This window comes from Heloderma suspectum, chromosome 7, assembly GCF_057233095.1.
Source record: "Heloderma suspectum isolate Gila_16-S chromosome 7, 16-S_ref, whole genome shotgun sequence".
Classification (NCBI taxonomy): Eukaryota; Metazoa; Chordata; class Lepidosauria; order Squamata; family Helodermatidae; genus Heloderma; species Heloderma suspectum.
The window spans coordinates 69,008,257-69,031,734 of NC_139464.1; the positions used below are offsets into that span (position 1 = coordinate 69,008,257).

Below are 23,478 nucleotides of genomic sequence, written 5' to 3' on the forward strand. Positions count from 1 at the left end.
TGTCCTAAATACACCTCACAATGAAGGTACTCATTAGGCAGTGATGGTTTTCAGTTGAAAAAAACTCGTTTATTTTTAAAAAATTGAAGAGCCAGTTTGAATATTAAAAATATTCAAAGCAGCATACAAAACACAACAAAAAGCAGCAGAATAATAACGTTCTTCTAAAATTCAATGCCTTAAAAACATAAAAGCAGAAGCAACACAGTTTAAACACTTTGATTAAATTCAATATAGCAGTTATAGTTAAGTTATAACTTAAGAATCAAGTCTCAATAGACTTTTGTCATCTGGGGTTCAAGTCAAGGGTTGGTGCCTCCCTTACTTGTTGGCAAAAGGTGCTTTGTGCTACAGACGCCACTGGAGCGTTTAAAGCAGGGGTTCTGAAACATTCAGCCCGAATGACCAATTACATTTTGGAGAAGCTTTTGGGGGCTACATTCCAGAGGTAGGCAGGGCCAAAGGCAAAACAGGCGGGACCAAAATACAAAAAATATGAGCATATTTTACCTTAAAGCTGTTACTGCCAGTAACTAAGCTTTAGGAGAGGCATTTCAGCCTTTTAGAATGGGAAAAAACTCCACAAAAGCTGGGAAACCACCAAATGATTGGTGGTCGGGGGAAAGGGGGTAGGGCCAGAGGAAGGGGGCATGGACATCTGGGGAACCCCAAAGGGCTGGATTGGGACCCCAGGAGGGCTGGATTTATCCCCCAGGCCTGAGGCTCTGCACCCCTCATCTAAAGTAAAGGTCAGATCTAAGAGCACACCCAAGGTCCTTAATGCAGAGCGCAACACCACCCAGAGTTAGAGAACCACCACCTTTGAGCCAATTAGCGATACCAGTACCTTAAGAAAGGGTTTTTTTTGCCAGTAAATAATTACTGGGAAAAAGGAAGCTCCAATATTTTGGGGTAAAAGCTATTTGTTTCTGCCAAGCTACTTTCAGGAAGAGAGCTTTATTAATGACATTTATATTATAGTTATCATTTGAACCCATTCAAGAAAAGATTTCAGAACCTGGTGAAAAGGAACATCTGGCCAAATACAAATGCACTCACCTAGATTTGGCCATTAATATTCCTAGCCTCTGGCACAGCATCAGTATTTCTGTCATACTTCAAAACATCATGTTGCCCTTCCACGAAGACACGTGACCTAGAAATCAAAGTTTTAAACATAAAATATAATCGACACCCAAGAAAGGTGTTTTAAATAGAAACATTTCTATTTAGTATGTGAAACAGTTTAAATGAGGGATGTCTGTAGAGCATAAGTGTGCATACACAGAATGGTCATAAGATGCTGCCCTTCTATACTGTCATTCATTTGAGGGTGGCCCTTGATCTCCTTCTCTGAAAGCAAGCAGGCATAGATAGATCAATACTAGCATTCTGCAGTATTGGCAGAGGGAAAGTTTGGTCTTCAAATTCTAATACTGCTTAATGGAACCTATCTGTCATGCAACAGATTTTTGCCATTTAACTCATGTTGTATAATAAAATGGTTTCTTCATAAAGGAAATACATTTTTACCCTTATTTTTACCACCTGTTGCTTATCTTGGTAGTCATCCCAAACTTGTGTTTGTCAAATATCTTGCTCCCACCTAGGGGGAAGGAAGAGGTCTTGTGAATTTCTGAAATTTCCTCAGAAAATACACCACATGATCAATGTTGCAACATGCCAGCTTCTCCCAGATAGATTTTAATACACACACACACACACACGAAAAGAACAGAAGCATGTCCCTTTCACTACACTTTTTAATTTGTCATAGTATTACACATACAAACATCAGATCAGGAGTAGGTAGCAATATATGTAGGTGACCTCCAGATGTTTTAGACTTGAATTCCCATAATCTCTGACCACTGGCCATCCTGGCTGGGGTTGATGGGAGTTGGAGCTCAACAACTTCTAGATGGCACCAGATTGCTGCTATTAAAGGGGCAGGGAGAAACAGTATGATTTCATGAAATGAAAGCCTTCTGGTAAAACAAACCTGAAGAAGAAATATTAATATTCATCAAGTCCAGTTTTTCATGGAAAGAGCAGTCTTCTATGATGTTATCCTCCAAGAGTACCAAAAATCAGTGGTGTGGTATCTATCCATAGCTCTGTTCAGCATTTTTGTTCCTGCTTCAAGTACTGAGCCCCACCTTAATTTGTGCAATCTAGGATGCTTCCAGACAGAGGGCTCCTAGAGCAACCAAACAAAAGGCATTGTGCAGCTATTCTGTCTTTTCTTCCTTAACAGCTTTTCCATAATAAGAAAAAAGATGGAAGCAGTGGTGGGAAAACACGGGAGAATTACAAGTGGAAGATGATGTCATCTGAACCCCTTGTAAAATTCTGTTAATGTGGCAGGGCAATGCAACAATAAAAGTCTTGCCTAGAAGCACCCCAATCTGTTTTTATTTAGACAAATGCTTGGGTCAACTCTTTTCAATGCCATGCAAATAAAAATCAGGTAGCTCTACTGAGGTCTGTAATAAAAATAATGTCAGCACACATGGACCAAATTCATAAGATCAGGACCTGGCTCTTATTATATAGTGACTGTTATGAGTACGAAATACCTTGCTAAAAAAGCTGTTCAATTATATGTATTGTATAAAACATTACTTTTTCTTAAAGTTAAGAATTCATTGCCACTGGGCATTCTTTTCGTCTTACATAATTAAACTGCATTGGGAAGGCTCAATTTGTTTTCTCTAAGCTTACACACAGATATAATTGCTTTGGTGAGTTTTGTTTTTACACAGCTCACACATCTGATCTCTCAACTCTAGAGAAAAGTCTTTAAGACCACCATATACAGAAGAACATAATTTTTGCCTTCTTTGTAACCAAAGTAGAAATCCATAAGAGGGTCCCATTTTCACAGCCAAACCTTTCTTAAAACATTTGTTGAACAAGCTGATAGCTTTATTTGCTGTAGAACAACAGAAATTACAGAATATGGAAAATAGTTATCATGGATTTTAAAAGCAAATCCTATTTCATGAGAGGTAACTTAATCAATAATAATGCAGATTGAGCACTGTATGCACTTTTTGTAGTTTTATCCTATGACAAGGTGCAAATTTAGTAGGCTGACGCCTGGATAATCAGGTTCTTCATTTTGGAGAATTCCTGAATCCACTGTTACACCCCTAATCAGGAGGATAAATCTGCAACTGGCAAAAAGGCTAGGAGTATTTCTCAGTCAGCCTAACCACTGAGATGGTGGTGGAGAGATAGCAAATGAATGAGTGGTTTGATTAGATTTGTATAGAACAGTATTAATTTTAAAAGATAGCATAGGCTTGGATCTTAAGTTGCCATTCCACAAATGGAAGGCTTGCTGTTTATGGAAGGGCCTTTGATCAATGGAGGGAAGCTCCCGCAGGTGGATGGGTGAGAACAAGTTTTGCAGATTTTCCATTCAGCTCATGGTAAAACCTCCCATTCTGTGCTGCTAAGTCCCCCAGGGGGAACCGATGAAAATCAACTCCCCTGCTATGGTTACCAGGAGTACTCTGTGAGCAAAAGTTCAGGTATGTGATCTCAAGATCCAGGAAAAATGGTGTTCCATTTTTCAAGAAATGTGTTGAAGGAATTAATGTTCTATTTAAATAGGGAGAGGCTACTACACTTTAGAACAAACCTTTATGTAAATTGTAAGAACAGTAAATGGATTTCTGTTTATTTATAGAATAAATAAATGTTTATAGAATGTTTATTTCCCCCCTCACCCTGCAAATCCGGCTTCACATTTTTCTTCCAAGGACATACACTTTAAATGCCTCAGACATTCTAGGTCTAAAATTTATAGAACAAGGTTTGCATGTTCTTTTGGTTGTAACCTAAGCTGTAATAGAACATTACGTCTATAACAGCACAGATACACCATAACAGCAAAGATACCACGTATGCTAACAAAAATCAGCAACAGTCAGATCGTCATATTCAAATAGTAGCTCTCCTATTTAAAAAATAACAATTTCACATTTTAGCTGTGATGAGTAGTGACCACACAATTAGACTTGGTTCACAGGTCTAACCAATGGTTTATTTAACCCATGGGTTGTTGAATTCTGGGTTGTTTTGATGTGCGAACCCAGCTGCACTAACAAACCATGATCTGTTAACCACAAACAACCCAGAAAGAGAACCCATGGTTTACTGTTGGGTTATGAACTCTGGCTTGTTTAAACCATGGGTTGTCATTATGTGTGAACCCAGAACTGTGGGTTGTTTCACCAGGCTACAGAATGGTAGGTGAGAATGGTAAAAAAACCCAGCTGCTCTACATGCCACTATTACAGCAATGCGAAGGCATTTGGGATACAGGGAGGGAGCAGACAGAGGAGGAGATAAACAACCCAGGGATTAAGAAAACAAACTGCAGTTTGTTCAATCATCTGCCAGACAAACCCTGGGTAGGGCAACAAATCATGGGTAAACCATGAGTTAAATAAACCATGGGTTAATGTTATGTGCGAACCAGGTCTTACTTTTCATACCAATCAGAAAGATGATGCCTCAAGAGCATCATTTCAGTGGCTAACAAAGCATTTCAATATATATAGACTGAGTGCCTTCTCATTCACCCAGAACAGAAACAACTTTTGCCCTATAATCTTAATAGAGGAAATAACTTATTTAGGGTACAAATCCTATACACACTTACCTGGGAATAAGTCCCATTGAATTCAACAATACTTACTTCTGAGTAGACATGCATAGGATTGCACTATGAGTATTTAGTATTTAATATTTGGACTCCCAAATATTCAGGGGCTAAAGGAAGGGAAAAATAAACATTGAGAGCATATTCCTGGTTCTAGCAATTGATGCCAATCAAGACCAAATCAGCAGATGTTTGACTTAAGGAATCTTAATCCAGCCACATCTCACAGGGCCAAAATCTAGCCAACAGACAAGGAGTTAACCACCAGTGCACTGAATATCGATATTAAAGATTTTGTTTCTCAGACACTTCATTATTTAAAGCCAAGAGGTATACATGAACTGAACAAACCTACTAGGGCAGCATTAGATCTACCAATTTTTAAACACTGGTTTCTTGTATCAGGAGAGCTAGCAAAAGCACAAAAACCCTTAGCCTATATAAAGATTTTAATATTTAATTAGTGAATGGTACAATTTTCTTGTACCAGCACACATATTGCCTAAATGAGCAATGCAAAAATTAAGAAAAGTCTACACAATAAAGTTTTTGCTGAGCTTCAAAATGAAATGCCACAGCTGCCTGTTTTCATAACATGAAATAAACTACATCCAATTTGGAACTTTATGAACACATTCTTCAAATACCAGTAATATTAAAGGTCTCAGAAGAGGCAAGACCTTGTTCCCCAACCTTAACATCACAGTTTAATCGTTGAAACAGCTGATAAAGAACCCTGTATTTTAGTTGAACTTGCCTATTTGAGGGGAAAATCAAACTTTTTGAAGGAAGAAAGCTGAAATCATGAAGCAACTTACTGGTGATAAGTTTGGAACCTTTTAGAAATCTCACTTAATGATTACTCCTCCAAAACTAAAATCTCTGCTGACTTCACAACAATATACAGCTATTCTTCAAATGATTATTCAACTCATTTTCACAAATCCCGCATCACTCCTTCATACAAAGTATTTAGTCATAACTTGCCACAAACAGATTGGCCCCTACTACCATCTCTTATTTTTAAAATCACATCTCCAAATGCTCCAGAGTACTAATCCATCTAATCTGAAAATAATGTTTAAATATCCATTAACACAATATTCATCTCAACAATATTCATCTCAATATTCATCTAATGCTGCGAAAGTATGGTTTGCAAAGACCGATGATCCTTTTTTAGATAGTTGCTTTGTAACAGATTTAAGTTTACATGCAACGTATGGGTTGGGGGGAAAGAATCATTTCACAAACCAATGAAACATTTATTCACCTTATATATTTTGCCACAAGCTCAAAATGATTTGCTCCTCAAATGCCTTGAATTTTTAATATAAAATATATCACCTATTTAATTCTGAGGATCTCGCTGTTCAAAATACGTACATATGTATGCTGCTGCTGTTTCTTCAGACTTAGCGTTTTAAGGGACCAGTTACAAACTGCTTGACTTTTTGGATCCATCTGTTTACCCTCAAAGAGGTCTTTCCTATATGACCTAGCTACTCCAGTCCTTTACAACAGCTTTCCCCAACCACCAGATGCTTTGGACTACAACTCCTATCATCCCTGACTATTGGCCATGCTGGCTAGGGCTGGTGGAAGTTATAATACAAAACATCTTGAGGGTACCAGGTTGGGGAAGTCTGCTTTACAGGATGCCTTTCCCCACAACATCATGCCTCTCTCAGCTACAGAGAAATTTATTTTCCAGCCTGCTAATTTTATTTAAATTACTACCTATCCTCATGCACAAGGCAGGCTGTTTCTCCATTATATCCAGCTAGGTTTCTCACTTTCCAAGCTTAAATGGAGGAAAAGGAACAGGAATAAGAACACACCAACAGACAGCACATGCACATACAGTGCATTAGTTTAAACTTTCCTCCCTGCACACTGAAATGGCATTATGCTGACCCACTGATTGGTGCTTTTTCCAACACCAATCAGCTGGGCAGGAAGGGGAGGTGCATGTTTTAAATGGGGAGGATGGCACTCCAGGATAACTCTCTCTCTGCATTTTCCTCTCCATCCCAAATCACACTCTGGCCAGCCTGCAGAATTTACATGGAGAGGACAGCGCACAGAAAGGGTCATTCCCACACATCTCCTCCCAGTCACAATCTCACTCTTCCCAGACCTCCAAACACCTGAGTGGCAGTTTTGTTTGTGAGGAATGTTGAGACTTGGACACCCGCAGCAGTCAAGGCCTCTCGTTGCCCACCTATTTTTTTTTCCCCAATAGAAAAAAAGAAAAAACTGGAGCAAAAATCCATTTCGGATTTTTTTAAATTAACTTTTTGAATTAGTCATTAAGAAAACTGAGTAATTTGGAGAACAAGAATGGCCAGTAATATAAAATACCCACAGGGCTAAATTTACCATTCAGAGGGAAGAAGTGTTATATGTAGATGGATCCGAATATTCCTTGTCATTATGAAAGGTAAGTCATGAAAATCCAGAGGCTGAAGATATTCATTATCTCCGCAACTGCAAATTAAACGTCATCGTTTCAAATATAGCCATGAATTCCTCAACACTATGGGGCAAAACCAAAAATGAAGAATTTTTCATGATAAACTCCAGTTGCTTTGGCTCCTAAGAAAATGAAGTAACTGGAAGCCCAACACAAGCTTCAACAGAATTGTGAGTTGCTACACACCGCCCACATAGCTTTAAGTGCTTGAGTGTGTGTGATTAGCAAAGCTGATGCATGATCACATCAAATTCCTTCCCTCAACTCACAGATCAAAAACTTGCCCTCTCAGCTACATTCTTCTTTAAACAGCCACAGTTACCCTGGTAACCCTATGCTGCTGACACAGGCAGCTGGTCCATTTAAAGTCAGCCCTAGCTGGCAACTGAAGTGTTTGTTCAACCAGTTGGGAATAAGATTCTCTCAATTCCCAAGGAGTTGCTGCTTTCCATTTTCAAACCCATTTATGATTTTTAATATATGTACTATTTTGGCTTATAATTAACTTAAAGTATTCAACTTCTTTATACACACATTTTTAATTTCTAGCAATACAGACTTAATGTAACCTTTTAAAAGTACTTAAGTGTTAAGGACATGGAAGGAGAGAAGGGAAAGCATTTTTAATTCGTACATTTTATGTACACGTCAGAGATCCTGTTGTCTTCCTTATAAATCTATAGTACAGACTGCTGTAAATATGTTGCTACAACTATAAACCTATATAGCGCTTACACATGAATGGAAGCCTTCTGCAATAGTTCACACATTTCTGATAGCCAAGAATTAAAATTAGAGGTACACTTCACTCTTACAATCAAAAAGGTTTCCTTGCAGGGTGTGCAAAAATTAAGAACTACCCGTTTTCAAAGGAGCCTGCCCACTGCCCACTGTTCTGTGCCTTCCTCTGAAGACAGGCAATTCTGCTACATTCTTACTAGAGAGTGACTGAATGATTCAACCTGATGTATATTCACAGTAGAATAATCTCTCCTCAGCAGAGGCCAACTGGAAGAAAGCAAGGCCAGAGCAACAAAGATGGCCAACTTTTTAAGCCTGAGGGGGGCTGTCCCTTAACAGCAGTAGACAAGGGTTGAGGAAGATCTTATCAGACTAGTATCAACTAAGCACATGTATGCCATTTGGAAAACAAACAAAAGAAATGCACAGAACATTAACATCTACCAGAGTAGGCACTGCCAAATTTCTATTTTCTAGCAACATGTTTTCTTGAATGTGAAGTGTTTTAACAGCACATTTAGGGTGGGGGTGGGGGAGGAGATTCACACCTAGCAAGAGGTAATCTTAATGCTGAGTGTTCTTATAGCTTACAGTATTTGCATACTAACCTTGACCACCAAGGCAGCCAATAAGGAAAAGCAAGCAAGGAATAATCTGAATTAGAAGTGACAGAAACTTGTAAATATTAGTATTGAGTGAAGCAGGTATGATTATTATTGCAACATGCATAAAGAAGTAGTGGCAGACTTATATTGGACCTTATTTAATTTAAAATCATGCAAAACAACCAAACACTGTTTTCTTGTTTCCAATCCCCTAATCTTACTGCACATCACAGACATCCTTCTCCTTCCATCCAGTCATTTGTGTCATATCCAATTTAAATCACAGCAGTCAAAACTAGTACATTTTTCTGTATGGAGAATATTCAATACACATACTGTTGAGAGAAAAACTAATTCCTACAAGGGCAAAGGAGATGCCATTACATTCCACTGGCCACTGGTATTTTCTCTTGCAGGAGAGTGCCTTCATTCTGCACATTGAGAGGTCCTAAGATTTTGACACTTTAAGTAAAATTCATTTCTTGCCCATTTTTTCAAGGCAATTCCCCGCCCCCAAAAAAGGCTGCTGGAACTATAATGAGATGAAATGACCTTTTTTCCTAAATGGAGACCTGAGTCCTTATTTATCTGCAAGACACTTTTTGTTGCCAGCCACCATTCCCCAAAGGTTAGTTCTCCTGATCGACCAACAGGAGGCAGTCTTAAAGCTCCTTAAGCCTAGGCTAGGTAGCACACCCACCCTTCCTCCTTTGGAGCCCAGACAAGTAACATCTCAGTAAAACTTTGATCCAACAAGGCAATAATGGATTATTCACTGAAAATCTCCCATTGCAGAAAGCACCTTCAGCTCATTTCCCCTGGTGCCTGGTACATGGACACTAGATAATGAACTGCTGAACGTGAACTAAACATGCTCTGAAATAAAGTGACTTATAATCTGAAGATCTATATTACATTTAGGATCTGTTGCTCTTCACAGGAGGATTAGAATGGCATCCAGCAACAAATGAAGATTCACAGGATTGGAACTGGTTCTTTATTTTCACTGCTGGTGCCAGAACCTCTCCTTGACAGGATTACCATGCCAAAGTAGTACTGATTAGAAAGACATAAAACATATATCAGCTCTCACAAATATACAGGGTGGCCCAAAAGTAGGTATACAGTTGTTTAGAATATTGATGGGAGGGGGAGAGAATTTTCAGTCTTCCAGTACTGCTTTAGAATCCACTTTCTTTGTTCTTGACTCAAGTTTGCTCCCATCATTCACAATATCAGTAAAAAAAAAACAACTAAACAACTAATCAACTGTATACCTACTTAAGGGCCTCACTCCCCTCACTCTCTACACTTAACTGATTTAACTGTCACTCCCTCTTCCCAACTGTCATTCTGACTCCACCCACACATCTTCTACTCACACATTCTCTCCCGCTCCCATCAACATTCTAAACAACTGCATACCTACTTTTGGGCCAATCTGTATTTTCTTGTGACCCAGAATTCTCTGGGTCACAAAAATTTTCACAATTTTTTTCACAGGTTGTGGAAAATTTTCACAACCTGTGAAAAAACTAGTGAGTTAAATCTTGTTGGACTACAATGATGTGAGTAGTTACTACCACCCCACTAGTGTCCAATATCACCTGAACGGGACAGAGCACCGCCAAATACCTTGTAGGCCTTCAAAATGATTGGCCTTTATCTATATAGCAACAGAGGAAAGTCAGCCTTTCCTACCCTGGCCTCCAGTGTCCCGTATGTTATTTACAGATAAAGCAGAACTCTGTTGAAAATTCCTGCTTCTATGGATAAACCTTGTAAAGTCCCTTCTGACATCCAAAGTGTGCAATTTCAAATGCTTTAACTGAATGACAGCATTAGCTCCAAGACATTTCCTGGAACACTCACAGACATATGGACATTTGCCTGCCCCTAGCTCCTGCCACTCAGCCTCCTCCATGTAGATCACCCTAATTAAGGCTCCACAAAATGTGAATTTGCCACCAACGCTGCCTCTCCTTTGTAGGAGAGGGGCAGGGCACTCACAGTGACTCTGAAACACAGCCCCCTCCTCCCGAAATCTAAGCTGGAATGGGTGGGTATGGAGGGACACTTGGTGACTGTGACAAGCATTTTCTAAAATTTTCATTTATATTTTGCCTTCCTACAAATAGTGATCATAAGTATACAGTAAAACAGTAAGTCAGTACCAATAAAATACAAAAGAGCAGGTACAATCAGAACCAGCAACAGTGACAACTTTGAAACATATTAAGGTTAGACATAGATAAAAAGTGAAGTCATCTGAGTAAAGGACCTTTTGCCTAACAGTAGAAGGACATCAAAGAGGGGGCTAAGCAGGCTTCCCTAAGGAAGGAGCTCCAAAGCGTGGATGCAGCCACTGTAAAGTTCCCTAACCCTGTTCATCAAGAGACACACAAATACCAAGGAATACTCATAGACAGCCATTACTATGTTGTCTGTCTGAATCTCTAATAGCCAGGAAAGGGGAGGAGACAAATTGATTTTCACCCTTACCAGAAAGCCTGCCACATCTTTGGGGAAAATTGGCATCTAAGCTCCTCTTGTGTAGCTTCAAGGAATGAAGTCTACCTATCAGCTGAGAGGATTACTCACTAGGAAGCAATGCCTAGCACCAACAGTTCGAATTAAATGCATTATGAAAACACAAAATACTAGCTTGCAGCTCCTTTGAAGCATATTTTCACCCAGCTCTCTTACTATTAATTCAGTTAGAGGTTTCCAAAGATTGCCACCAGATGAAACTCTGGGGAACTGATTTTCAAATTATATCCACAACAGTCCTACAAAGCAACGCATATATCAATTCATCTTAAAGGCATCAGATACAACTTGAATGGCTTCTATCTATTTACGAATTTTAAAAACTTTAACTACAATTATATGATACAAGCACTTGATACATCTATTAATATTCAACTACCTGTGGAAATGCATTTTAAGGGTTCAGCCTCTTACCAATACCCACAAAGCTGTGGTTCGATACCATTTTACACAAAACAATCCTTTCATTCTATTATAATGTGACGCAACATTACAAAAAAAAGAAAAGTAATTAGAGTGGAGCACACACATTTTTAAATAGGCCCTTACAATTTACTTGATCCTTACATCTCCAATCCTAAATATATGACATTATTGAAATTAAGAGGACAAACTTCCACATAATGTGTTTAGGAGCAAGGTATTGCATCCTGCATAATCCTTTAGATGATCACAGCTAGAAAAAGGTTTTACATTCTTAGACACAAGCTTCATATTCTTAGTGCAGTGTTCTAGCAGTTAAGCAGGGCTGAAACTAGTTTAAACGTATAATGTAGGTCTACCTTAAGAGTCTGACAAGGCTCTCTACTCCTTCCTGTCCACTTAGCTAGCAATGATTTTGAATAGCCTTATCCTTTTTTCCTTCCAGCCACTAGCATGGCTGCACATGTGTAGTATCTACCTTGCAATTTCATCTCATTCAAGGGCAAGGTGACCAGGCAAAGGTGAAAAGAAGTTTTGAAGCTGTGCATGCAGAGCATGCTGAGGAATCAGAGAACAGAGATCTACTTCTAACAACAGCCACATAGTTATTGTGTTATGAACATTAGAAAAGGGGTCTACCTGTAGGAAACAGCTTGGTTCTAGGCTTTGGCTTTGAGCATGGCAATATCTAAAAGGGTAGCTCTCTCGGTACTCTTATGGTAAGTTGACAAACCCACCTAGACAGTGACCTGGTTTGCATGTAACAACAATTGGTTAACTGCTGGGTTGTTTAGCCGCTAAACAATCTATTGGTCTGGGTTCGGGTGTCACACTCAACAACCTATGAAGGAGCCAGCTGTGGGTTGTTGAGTAAAAGCAGGAGTGTCGGGTACGCAGGGGGCAGCGTGCTCGCTCTCTCCCACTCATGCACGATAACCCATAGGTTGTTCAAACCATGGGCAATCTCTCCACTTGGTGGTGCAGTAACCTTGTGCACCCCTCGCTATCACATGCAATTAGGGAAGCAACCTATAGCCACTATGCTCCACCAGGTTAGGAGATTGCCTGTTTGGCAAGTGTGTGAACTAACCTTCACAGTTATTATATCACATTAAAAAACATATTCTGTTGTAAGGTTGGTTTTGTTTTTGTGTTTTTGTATTTCTACCACTTCATTGTGAGTCAATTATGGCTTGTCAGTCAATTAAGACATAGTTTTTCACCATAAGTATATCAACTAGCATGGTGTGGCTGAATTCCTTCTCATCCTGGTCTTGTAAATTGCATGAATAGGCACTCAGTATACCAATTTCCTGCTTCCTCCTATACATAAAGAAAGTAACACCAAAAATCCACCTTTGTCATAGCTGGCTCAGACAGTATGCAAATCTGTTTGCAAACAGGAATTAAGTGCAAAATCCAGAGACCTCCAGCTCTGGTACCAGCACAAACTGTGCTCCATGAAAATTATCAGTTCTAATTACTTATTCACTTGCTTTCTCACTCACATTAACTACATAACTATCCCATCTCCTACATCCACACCTCTACATAGCACAGGGGTCCTTCTTTGACTTATCTGTTTAAAACATTGATCATGCCAGCTGTGTGAAAGGTTAACTCTGTAACAGACATGCAAGAAACAACTTGTCTTGAACAAACAGTACGCTTAGGGTACATATAGTGAAGATAGTTACACACTGTGTACTGAAAAAAAAAAAAAAGAATCTGCAAGGGAAAACATTAACTAGGCATTCCTAGGAATGCCTCTTTTGCATAATTGCATTTAATTTGCCAAACTCCTGTTCTGAGTTGCTTTTTAAGGTCTGTGGTTTGGGTTTTTGGTCTCTACCGTGCATGCCTCATGCACCCACAATAGAATGTGATGATGCTAAGAGCAAGAGTGATATTACTGCAAGGGAGGGATAAATAAAATTGCATGGCACCAAAGTTCACCCACCTCAGGCTTGTCACAGATAAAACCTGCAAGAGCAGATAACTCTACCATCATGAGCACTAGAAGTATTTGGGGTTTTTTTTATAAAAAAGATAAGATTCTCAGGACTCTAAATACACTGAAAGGCAACCAACGAAGAGCTGTGCACCTACTGTGAATGTTGATCAGCTTATCTGTCTCACCTAGAAATGCTTTCATAATAATGTAATGTATCTCTTTTGTAGGAAAGTATGACAAAGACAGACAAAATTATCCTCTGCAGATCTCTTTGAGAACATGCTGTTTGAACTCTAGTGTACCTTTTATGTAGCTTTCATTAAAAACTTAAACTGTTACTAAAGATTATTCTTGAATTAAACTATAAAACTATAATCTCCAGATTCATACATAGACACACACAGCCTTAGCAGTGCTGAAGAAAATCAACAACACAGTCCTAGGCACACAACCTGGGATTATTGCCACTGAACACAGTAGTACTATCTTCTGAATAAAAACGGATGAGACTGTGCTGGAAAACAGCATAACCATGATCTGAACAAAATCAACTTCATTTGTTGTATCAGAGAACTGAAGAATAAAGGTGTTACACTAATATGGCTAATTAAAAATCGTATATCACCATCAGATTTTTAGGTAGGTTTCCTTTGTTGTTTGTTGATTACTAGCTTATTTATAACAATGTTTGCCTGTTATTCCTCCAATGAACTCAGAGCAGCATATACAGCAGCCCCCTCACAATGACCCTATGAAGTAGGTTAGACTGAAAGAGAGTAACTGTTCCAGAGTCACCCAGTGAGCCTCATAGCTAAGCAGGGTTTTGAAAATGTGTCTACCCACCATCCAGACTCTTATGACATGACCAGGTGAATAGGGTAGTCACACTGGTGGGGCCAACAAGGCTTATTTAGTAACAAAGCTGCCACAGATGTTATTAAAAATAAATAACCCAAGTTGAATTCACAGCAGGAAAAAGCATAACAAGTAAATTATGTCATGAACAGTAATCATTACTTTGGGCTATGGCTTTTGCAGGATAAATAAGCCAACTACCACTATGCTAAAAGTGTTTAAAAATACCTGTTGATTTTTAAAGAACACACACACACAGAAGTTTCTTAAAGGTGCACAGAGAAATCACTAAGATTCCATGAGTGGTACAAAAAAGGGCACTCAATGATACCAGGTTTAAATTTTAGCCCTATGTTAACATACAGCTGGGCTGCATAATGGCATCCCTTGGGTATGGTTGTCAGTTGTGCCAAAAGCTTTTCATACATAGTTATAGACTATCCTATTAAGGATGGAGGCTTTGCGGCAAGCCCAGTTCTTAAAAACATTGCCATGCTAATTACCTATAGTACAAGTGAAATATTTATGGAAACGGCAGCCTACACATGGCATTTCACCATTACCATTAGGGTTATGTCAAGAATAGGGTTTGTCTGAAAAGGGTTTTTCCCCATCCTCTTTTAATCACATTGCACTTGAAATCTAGAAATGTACTTATCTGGGGCCTGTTAAATGTAAACATTTATACTTTGATAGCAAAAGTAATTAAAAAATTAATTTATCTTTATTTTGCAGTTACCAGTGTACACATATAAAATATATGCTCCTAAAATACTTGCATTAAATATTAAAATAAACATCATTTTTTAAACAACTTCTCTTCAAAGGTCTGGTTTTTTCTTAGGAATGTATATAATAACTCAATATATTAGCTATATCCCAGATTCTAAAAGCCAATCAAAGGGGGAGGAACATTTTTACCAATAAAAGGCAATAGACATTTTAGCTGCTGTCAGTAAATTAAAAATCATTTCTACTTTATCATCATCCTCCACCTCACCTTTTAAATAATTTAATGAAATCACTGAAGGATCACTAGGGAATTTGTATCCAGTTATTTGTCCATATAAAATAATAAAGATCTCCAATAAACTTTAATCTAAGGATATATCCAGAAAATATGCAAGTAATCAGCACCTGAGTGATTATATCACAACCATTTATCTTGTACTATCCCATATTTTAGTCTTATATGGAATAAAATGTCTCTGATGTAAGGTTTTTAATAAAATTCTGTTTTAAGTTAATGACTACGAATGCTTTCCTACATTTTCTCCTATTTAGTTCCAGACTTCTTTGGATATGCTTCTCCCCAGATCTTTTGCCCATTTATGCTTATAAATCACATGACCAGTATTTTGTATATTTTAATCATTAAATCTTACTTATTAAACCTTTGGTAGAGGGATATAGAAAGATTTATCCTATCTGTAATAACTCCTGAACTGGATCATATGTTTTTATCATAATATAAATAGAATGTTTAATCCGAAAAACTGAAAAAGCCTAGGTTTATAGGGATTCAACTTCTAAAATCTGCTCAAAAGATATACAGATCCTGCTTTCCATTAAATCGTGGAGGGAGCAATCCTATGGCTGCTAGACAGCGGCTAGACGGCCATAGGATATGTGGTTTTCTGGGAACCGACCTCGGAGCCCATGCTCTGAGGTTAGTTCCCGGAGAACTGACCTCCCCCCCTTTCCGCGCTGCCAGAACAACCCCACATTCCGCACTCAGAAGACAAGCACAGAGCGGCCAAAACAGGGTGTTCCGGAGCAGGCTGTCTAGCCGCAAATGCAAGGCAGGAGGGTGGAGGGAATGATCCCCTCCATGCTTCTCCTGCCCTGCACTGGATAGGTGGTTGCCTCCGAGTTCGGAGGCAGCCGCCTATTCCCATAGGATTGCACCTTTACTTAAATACCTCATTTCCCAATAGAACTCCCAAAATATCTTTATTATGAATGTATTCATTATAATAGCAAGGTGTAAGTGGAGGAAGGCCAGATGCTAATTCATGTTTGTAACTAACACAGACCCCCAAAACTGCTTTTACACATGGGTTACTTAAAAGCCTATATGAAACTATAATACATTTTTAAAATATGGATTCAGTTCCTCCAGTCCATAATATTCTACTCCAGTATCATTAATCCTATCCCCAATATTTGCTAATTTGCATGCCTCATAATAACTGGTAAGTTTACACTTCCTTTTTCCCCTGGGAGAACTCAATGTTTTAAAAGCAATTTTAGGACTCTTTTTTTCCCTAGATAAATCACACACATCTTAGCATTCCTTTAATAGGGGCTTCTTCACAGTTAAAGATATGTTTATTAGATTTTTGTAACATTGCAGATTAACACGATCCAGTGCCCAATTGGTCAGTTATTGTGATTTAAGGTTTATTACCAAAATTCTCAACTGAACTGTCCTTTTCTGTGAACATCCTGTTTGAAGAAGGGGGAAGAAGAGAGAGTGTTTTCTGTCCAGACAGCCTCTTAACTCTGGCCATAGTCCAAAAAGCCTTTACTCTGGCTCAGAGAATTCTCTCAAACTAAGTATCTGGAAATCTTAATTCTTTCTCCAAATCTTTACGAATTGTACACATATACTACAAAACATCTATTTTAATGGCAGAAGGAACAACTAAGAAAAACTAGCATGCAGACTCACATGTTTTCACTCGCTAGGCTCACCATAGCAAACATGCCACTGCCATCTGACATGATGAGCTACCTTCATCCCTACCTTGGAGCTGCAGTGGTGGGCAGCAATCCCTGCCCATTCCCCAGCTCCAAGGCTGGGAGAAAGGTCAGTGGTTGTGTGGCCACTTCACTGCTAAGGTGGTCAGAGCATCTCAGCCACATAGTGGCTTAAAAGGCAATCTCTGGGCCTCACTTTCCTTTCTCACTTTCCAGTGAGAAAGGAAAGCGGAAAGCTTCTCTGGCTGTTGTTTGGTCATACAGCAGCCAAACCAGCATAGACAAGAGCAAGAGACAACAGTTTTTGGCTTGGCTAATAAACCCAGTGAGCAACTGTGTACCAAAACCCTGATAATACAAAATACAATTAGAACTCTTAACATTTTCACAGGTCACAAAGACTAATATGCCCTGACCTCCATAATTAGCCCTGACAGGCTCACACACCACCTTCTCAAGATAAAACCTGTTCAGCAAACAAAAAAATCCTAGACAGGCCATCACTACTGATCTAGAAGCTCTCTTCTCTCTCTCTCCCCCACCAGCATTGTGTGAGAGAGAGTACATTCAATGAATGGTAAAAACGTACATCAAGTTGCAAATATTCAAAAATTAGGCATGTTTGAAAAACAACTGTTCTGCAATCCAATCTGTTTCACTCCCCTGTACTACTAAACAATCAGCCTGCCATTAACTAAAAGTGTGCCCAGTGGTAGATACAGCCATAACATTAATGCAGCAAAAGCTAGATAATTATCCATTAAACATCTTATAAATTTATTTATGATATTTACATACAACCAAATTGGGTATTTCTCAAAAGAATAGGCAGTTTTTCTCCCTCTAATATTTCTTCTTCCATCTCTGAAGCTGGCTAGATTACTGAATGACATCTCTGTCTCACTGACCAAGGAAAGTCAGTAAACACTTCATGGCATTAGTACCCCACAGAAACAGAATAAATCCATTCCATGTGAAGTCTGATTTTAACTGTTACTAAAGGGAAGTAACAAGAATCTTTTATGCACTTAATGTTACATGGGCAGAGCCATCCTATACTAATACTAGGCTGGGACCAGAGATACACTGCCACTACAGTGGCAGAATGGCCACTGTATCTAATGCATCTTTAGCCCAGGAGGGGAAGAGAAAAAAAAGCACCACCAGAAAATATAAACACAGTGTAAAGATGAAAGACACCCCCCACCCAGTGACCCTGGAAACACTGCCAATGCCCTCCAATCAGGGACTATGCTGACACCCACACACAGAGGGAGTCAATGAACTCATGACAAAGGAGACATGGCCCTACCACACCCCCTGCATTTCAACACACACTACAAGCAAGGGTTCGAATCCCCTTATGGTCCACACAAAAACTGTTTTATGAGCACAACACAAAGGGAAGGAAGGAGAAGACATACAACACACCACCCACATAGCTATCTGGGCAGGATGCCTGCAGAAAGCACAAACAACCATCCTGGGACAAGGGTGCAAGACCCACCCAGGGAGGGAAAAACTCTTTTGAAAGGGGAGAGGCCAGAACATGCAGATACAGATACACATGGATGACAGCAGCCTTCAGTGACTCACTCCACAGGGCACAGGGTTGGGAAGCAGCAGACCGGAGCTTGAGCTCAGACTATCAGGGTAGGGGAACATGCCCCCACTCATCTTCTGCATGCCTGGGGAAAACAGGAATGTCCAGGGCAAAAGAGAGGGAGCTCACAGGATGTGAACCGATACTGCAAGCTCCACAGAGCAGTTCCCTAACTACTCAGCTACAGCAACAGACAGCAAAATCAACCACGTCATGATACATTTGTCTTCCCCCCACCCCAAGCACGAGAAAGGGGGAGGGGGGATTTCTCAATTGCTTATCCTCACACATGGTTTTTCACAGCCCCCAACTTTTATTTTTATAACCTACATTCTATTATGTATACATCTAGATTGAGCACACCACAAGTCCAAACTACTTATTGAAAAAGAGTTCTGTCCAAAGCAGCACGTGCTCAAGGATGCTCGTACAAGAGGAATTCCCTACCCCTTCACCCTACTGCAGCCCCCTGGCAAGCATCTCCCGAGTACTGGGACACCCTCAGGAAAGTCCTAAGATGTGGGGAATGAAGCCGGGGGGGGGGGGGGGCTGGCTTGATACTCTCTCCCACAACCCAGGCCTTACCTGAAAGTCACCCAACCTGAAGGAGAGTCTCTTTGGGGGCACAGGGAGCTGTAGTGGAGAGGACGGATGGAACATTCCCCTTGTGCAAGCATCCTTGCTTGAATGCTACACTGAGTGCAACCCAAATTATGTCAAATAATATTTTATTTTTATTTCTTTTGCCAGGGCAAAGACTTTCCAACTCATTCTGATGACCAGAGCTGGGCAAAATTCACATTTTGAGTAGTTCAAATAAAATATATATATATAAAATGCTCAATTCAATACGAAATAAAAATGATTTAAATGAGGAGCATTTCAAATACAGAAATATTTGTATAAATCCATCATGTATTTCCAAAACAGAAGACTAAATACTCTCATTCAATAATTTTATTAATGTAATTTCAATTTTGAACTTGTGTTTTACTTACAGTTTTATGAAGACTAAAAAACAAGAATAAAGCACATTTTAGCCAGTTGTGAGGAACATAATTCACTGAGTCCAACTTGGCAAACTGAAAACTACCATGAACTTTGAAACAGCTTCCAACTTCTCCCAGAGACTGTCACCAAGATCTTGCCTCTTTGGTTTGTTAATCATAGTGGCATAAGAAAAGAGCCCTTTTACAGGTGTGAATCAGCAGAAACTTGTATTATCCTGGCTGCACAAGTTCCAGACTGCCAGGTATTCATCCACCATTCCAAGAATTCAGTGTTTATCACTTAATGTAACATCTCTGACTTTACAATGTTTAAATTTGGTGCACTCATCCTCAGAACAGGTCATCTGAAAACGTTATAATAATCCCTGGAAATATTTTATCATCTTTACTTAAACCTGCACCTTTCCTTAAGTCAGTCACTGATTTCAATGAGTCTACTCTAGGCATGCTGGGAGTTGTAGGACTTTTTTCTGTCTAAATATGCATAGGATTGCACCCTAAGGGCAGTATCCAATTGGGGCCTTCTGCACGCAGCCAGCCCCTCCAGCCCAGTCCGAAAGCGAGCCCTGCTGCTTGCGCAACTTGATATAGCGCTTCTGGGGGCAAGCCCCGAAACAAGCAGAAACACTTGTTTCTGAAAAGGGCAGGGCTTTGGCAACCTTCCCCTTTCCAGAAATGAGCATTTCCACTCATTCCAGGGCTTGTCCCCAGAAATGCTATATTGCATTGTGCAAGCGTAGGGGCAGCTTGTGGACCGGGCCTGGCCGCATGGGGAAGGCCCCAACTGCATACTGCCCTAAGTCTGGATCCAACCTTTAATGTAGACTAGGGTGGGCAACTTGTGGCCCTCCAGATGTTTTGGCCTACAGCTCCCATCAGCCCAAGCCAGCATAGCCAATGGTGAAGGATGTTGGAAGTTGTAGGCCAAAACATCTGGAGGGCCACAAGTTGCTCATCCAATAGTTGCTTAAAAGATCAAACTTTGTAGCTAACTTACAGCACAATCCTATACATGTGATGTTTACTCAGAAGTAAGTTCCACTGAGTTCAATGGGACTTACTCTTCAATAAGTGAGATAGGACTGCAGCATTACCTACTTTATAAAGGAGACTTAACTGATAATTGTACATGTGGGACCCACCTAACTTATTTCATCCGGAATAAAATGTGTATTGTTTTCAGTACTGCATAGCTCTGTCAACTACTTGTCTATTTTTATAACACTAAATCCAGGATTCAGGTTATATGGACACCAAGAATACAGGTGTAATGATTTAATCTATAATGCCAGCTATTTATTGTTGCTCATCTCAGTAATCCAACAAGCGTACATGAATTACGCAGTGCCAGGCTAATTCATCCTTGGCCTATGTGAACAAGACATTTGTTCTATAACGTGTTACCAGAAACTTTTATCAGAGCACAGAACATTTTCTATGAATTGCCCACATTCAACTGCCAGGAGGAATGCAGAAGTGAAGGGTAGCAAAATCTAGCTTCTTCCACAGGGTAGATGGGCTACCTCTATAAAACCAAGAATATCCACAAAGGAAAACAAACCTAACCGCAACTGGATATGAAACATTTAATGACAACTCACCACTGTGTTCTGGCATTTCAACTAATTTCCCTTCTGCCTCTTTCTACTTTTCCCCTTCCCTTCTGTGTCTTGTCTTTTAAAATTTGTACACCTGAAGGCATGGCCTGTCTCTTATTTTTTGAATGGTGTGAGCTGCTTTGTCTGAAAAGCAGGATAAAATGAATAAATACAATTATTTTGTTTAAACCCCATTAAAACTTGTTTGAGTGAGAAGCAACCCTTCACTGCTTTTGACATACATTATTTATTAAGGCCATACTCTAAAAGCCTGATTGAATGGTTTCATTAACTCATTAGGATGGGCCTTACTAGCCTGAAAGCTCACGTAGAGTCACTTCAGTACTGGTTTTGCAAGAGACATAATGGAGACATAGAAACACATACAAATGAAAGACACTATTCAAAACACTAAGATTATAGGTCCAGTAAGCTATTTAATATATCTACTTAAAATAATTACTTCAGGACAGCACCACATAATGTACAGAATGTCTAATGTACAGAAAATGCCACTCTCAGACAGCCTTTGAATTCTGCTGGCCTACAAGAAATTTGAGAGGTTTGGTCCCATATTGTTTGAATCAATTACAGCAATTCTCCTGTTAGAGAAACTTTGGTCATATACACCAGTCGTTGTTTCCCTCCCCCAATCCCCATTCCTAATTGCAAGGCTATACTGTCTTGATGAAAAAGGGTCACTCCCTCCTCCCGCAACAGCAAAATAGCTACTAGTTTAAAGTATTGTAAAACTCACCTTGGCCAAATCACGTCTCTCCTTAGAAGTCCCTGAAAACCAACCTGTCAAGATTATTGTTTTTAAAAAATAGGCAGAGACACCTTCGGTGGCTGGAGTCTTGCTCAGGGGAAGTATCTCTATCTGATTTTCAGGGATTTCTCTCTCTCTCTCTCTCTCTCACACACACACACACACACCTTCTAGAGTACCCCCACCCCAACTCTCTGCGTACCATTTTAGGACGGTTTGCCATGGGGAGGGGAGCAAGTCTACCTCCGCCAGCCCATTTGCACCTGCCTAACTCTGGATCCAATCCTACATCTCTACCAGGAACTTGCACGGAGAAAGACACCAAACTGGGCTCGAGACACCACTTACTCCTGCCGCAGAAGCGTTTAACGTAAGCACACTTTGGGACGCAGCCCCCGGGGCAAACTGTCCAGCTGAAAGCCAAGGGAGCTGCCCAGCCGAAACCACAGGGCGGACGTTTCCTGACATCTGTCCTCTTCCACCGCCACCGCCGCCCATCAACAGAAACGTTGTACGTTCAACACACCAAACACACCCTCCGCCAAGACAGCTCAGCCGTCCTTCACACCGCCCGCTCCCTCCCGAGCCCCGTCCCGGCATCTGTAGCTAACAGCAGCAACCGACCCGTTCTTCTCAAGAGCCTCCATGGGGGGCTTCCCTATCCACTGCTGGGAAAAAGAGAAAGGGGAGAGGGGCGCCTCGCTTTCCTTCGCCTCCCAAATGTCGCCCATCCCACCGAAAAAAGGAGCGGTCCCCTCAGTTCGCCGTCTCCCGTTTGCTGGTCGCAGCCCTCAAGCCAGGCCGAGAAAGCGACTGTAGACCGAAGGGGAACCCCACGGAGCGGAGGCGCCCGGCCCGGAGAAGTAGAAGACCCGGCGGCGGCGACGCTAGGGAAGAGTCTCCGCTCACCTCCTTCATGAGGCCAAGCCGCCTGCGGGTGGCCGGACACAGCAGCCCGGAGTCCTTCCCTGCCCGCTCTAGCCTGAGCTCCAGTCCCGAGAGCGGCAGCCAGGCCTCGCTCTGGGCCGGACTGTGCCCAGGAGAACTTCCGAGGCCAAGCGGGCAACTCCTTCCGGGGCACGGGAGGAGAGCGGCGTGAGAGGGAGATGGGGGGGGGGGTGCTGGCCTTCCCTGTGCTCGGGCTCCTCGCCCCACCCCGCGGGCGGGGAAGAGAAGGAGAGACCGACCGGGGGAGGGAAGCGTTGCCTCCAACCCGCTTTCGAGGGCGCCACCTTTCGCCGTTGCCATGCAACGCCTGATTTGTGTGGGGGATTTTCAACGCTTAGAAATCACAACACGGGGGGGGGGACATGGGGGGATGGGGGTAGAGGCCAGCCTCTGCGAAACACTGAAGTGCCCTCTTGGTTGTATATCAATAGAATCGAAATAAGAACTTACCTGTGCGTAAGTCCCACTGAACGCAATGGGGCTTACTTCTGAGTAGGCATGTATAGGAGAGTCGAAAAGCGGCTTAAATGCGAGTGTTCTAGCTTCCGTGGTTGGTGGATTGTAGCAA

At 40.8% G+C, this 23,478-nt stretch overlaps 1 protein-coding gene across 2 annotated transcripts in view; it reads right to left on the reverse strand.

The window, feature by feature from the left end:
* Window positions 1–23,035, reverse strand: part of FRS2 (fibroblast growth factor receptor substrate 2) — a 38,037-nt gene extending 15,002 nt beyond the window's left edge. The window contains exons 1-2 of one of the 2 annotated variants that reach the window (XM_084810521.1): window positions 22,872–23,035; window positions 1,060–1,156 (exon numbers count right to left, since the gene is read on the reverse strand). The gene's annotated coding sequence lies outside the window, so the exon portion shown is untranslated. Of the gene's footprint in view, window positions 1–1,059 lie in introns of both variants that reach the window. The other variant, XM_084810520.1, reaches the window with a different exon arrangement.
* Window positions 23,036–23,478: the final 443 nt, after the last annotated feature.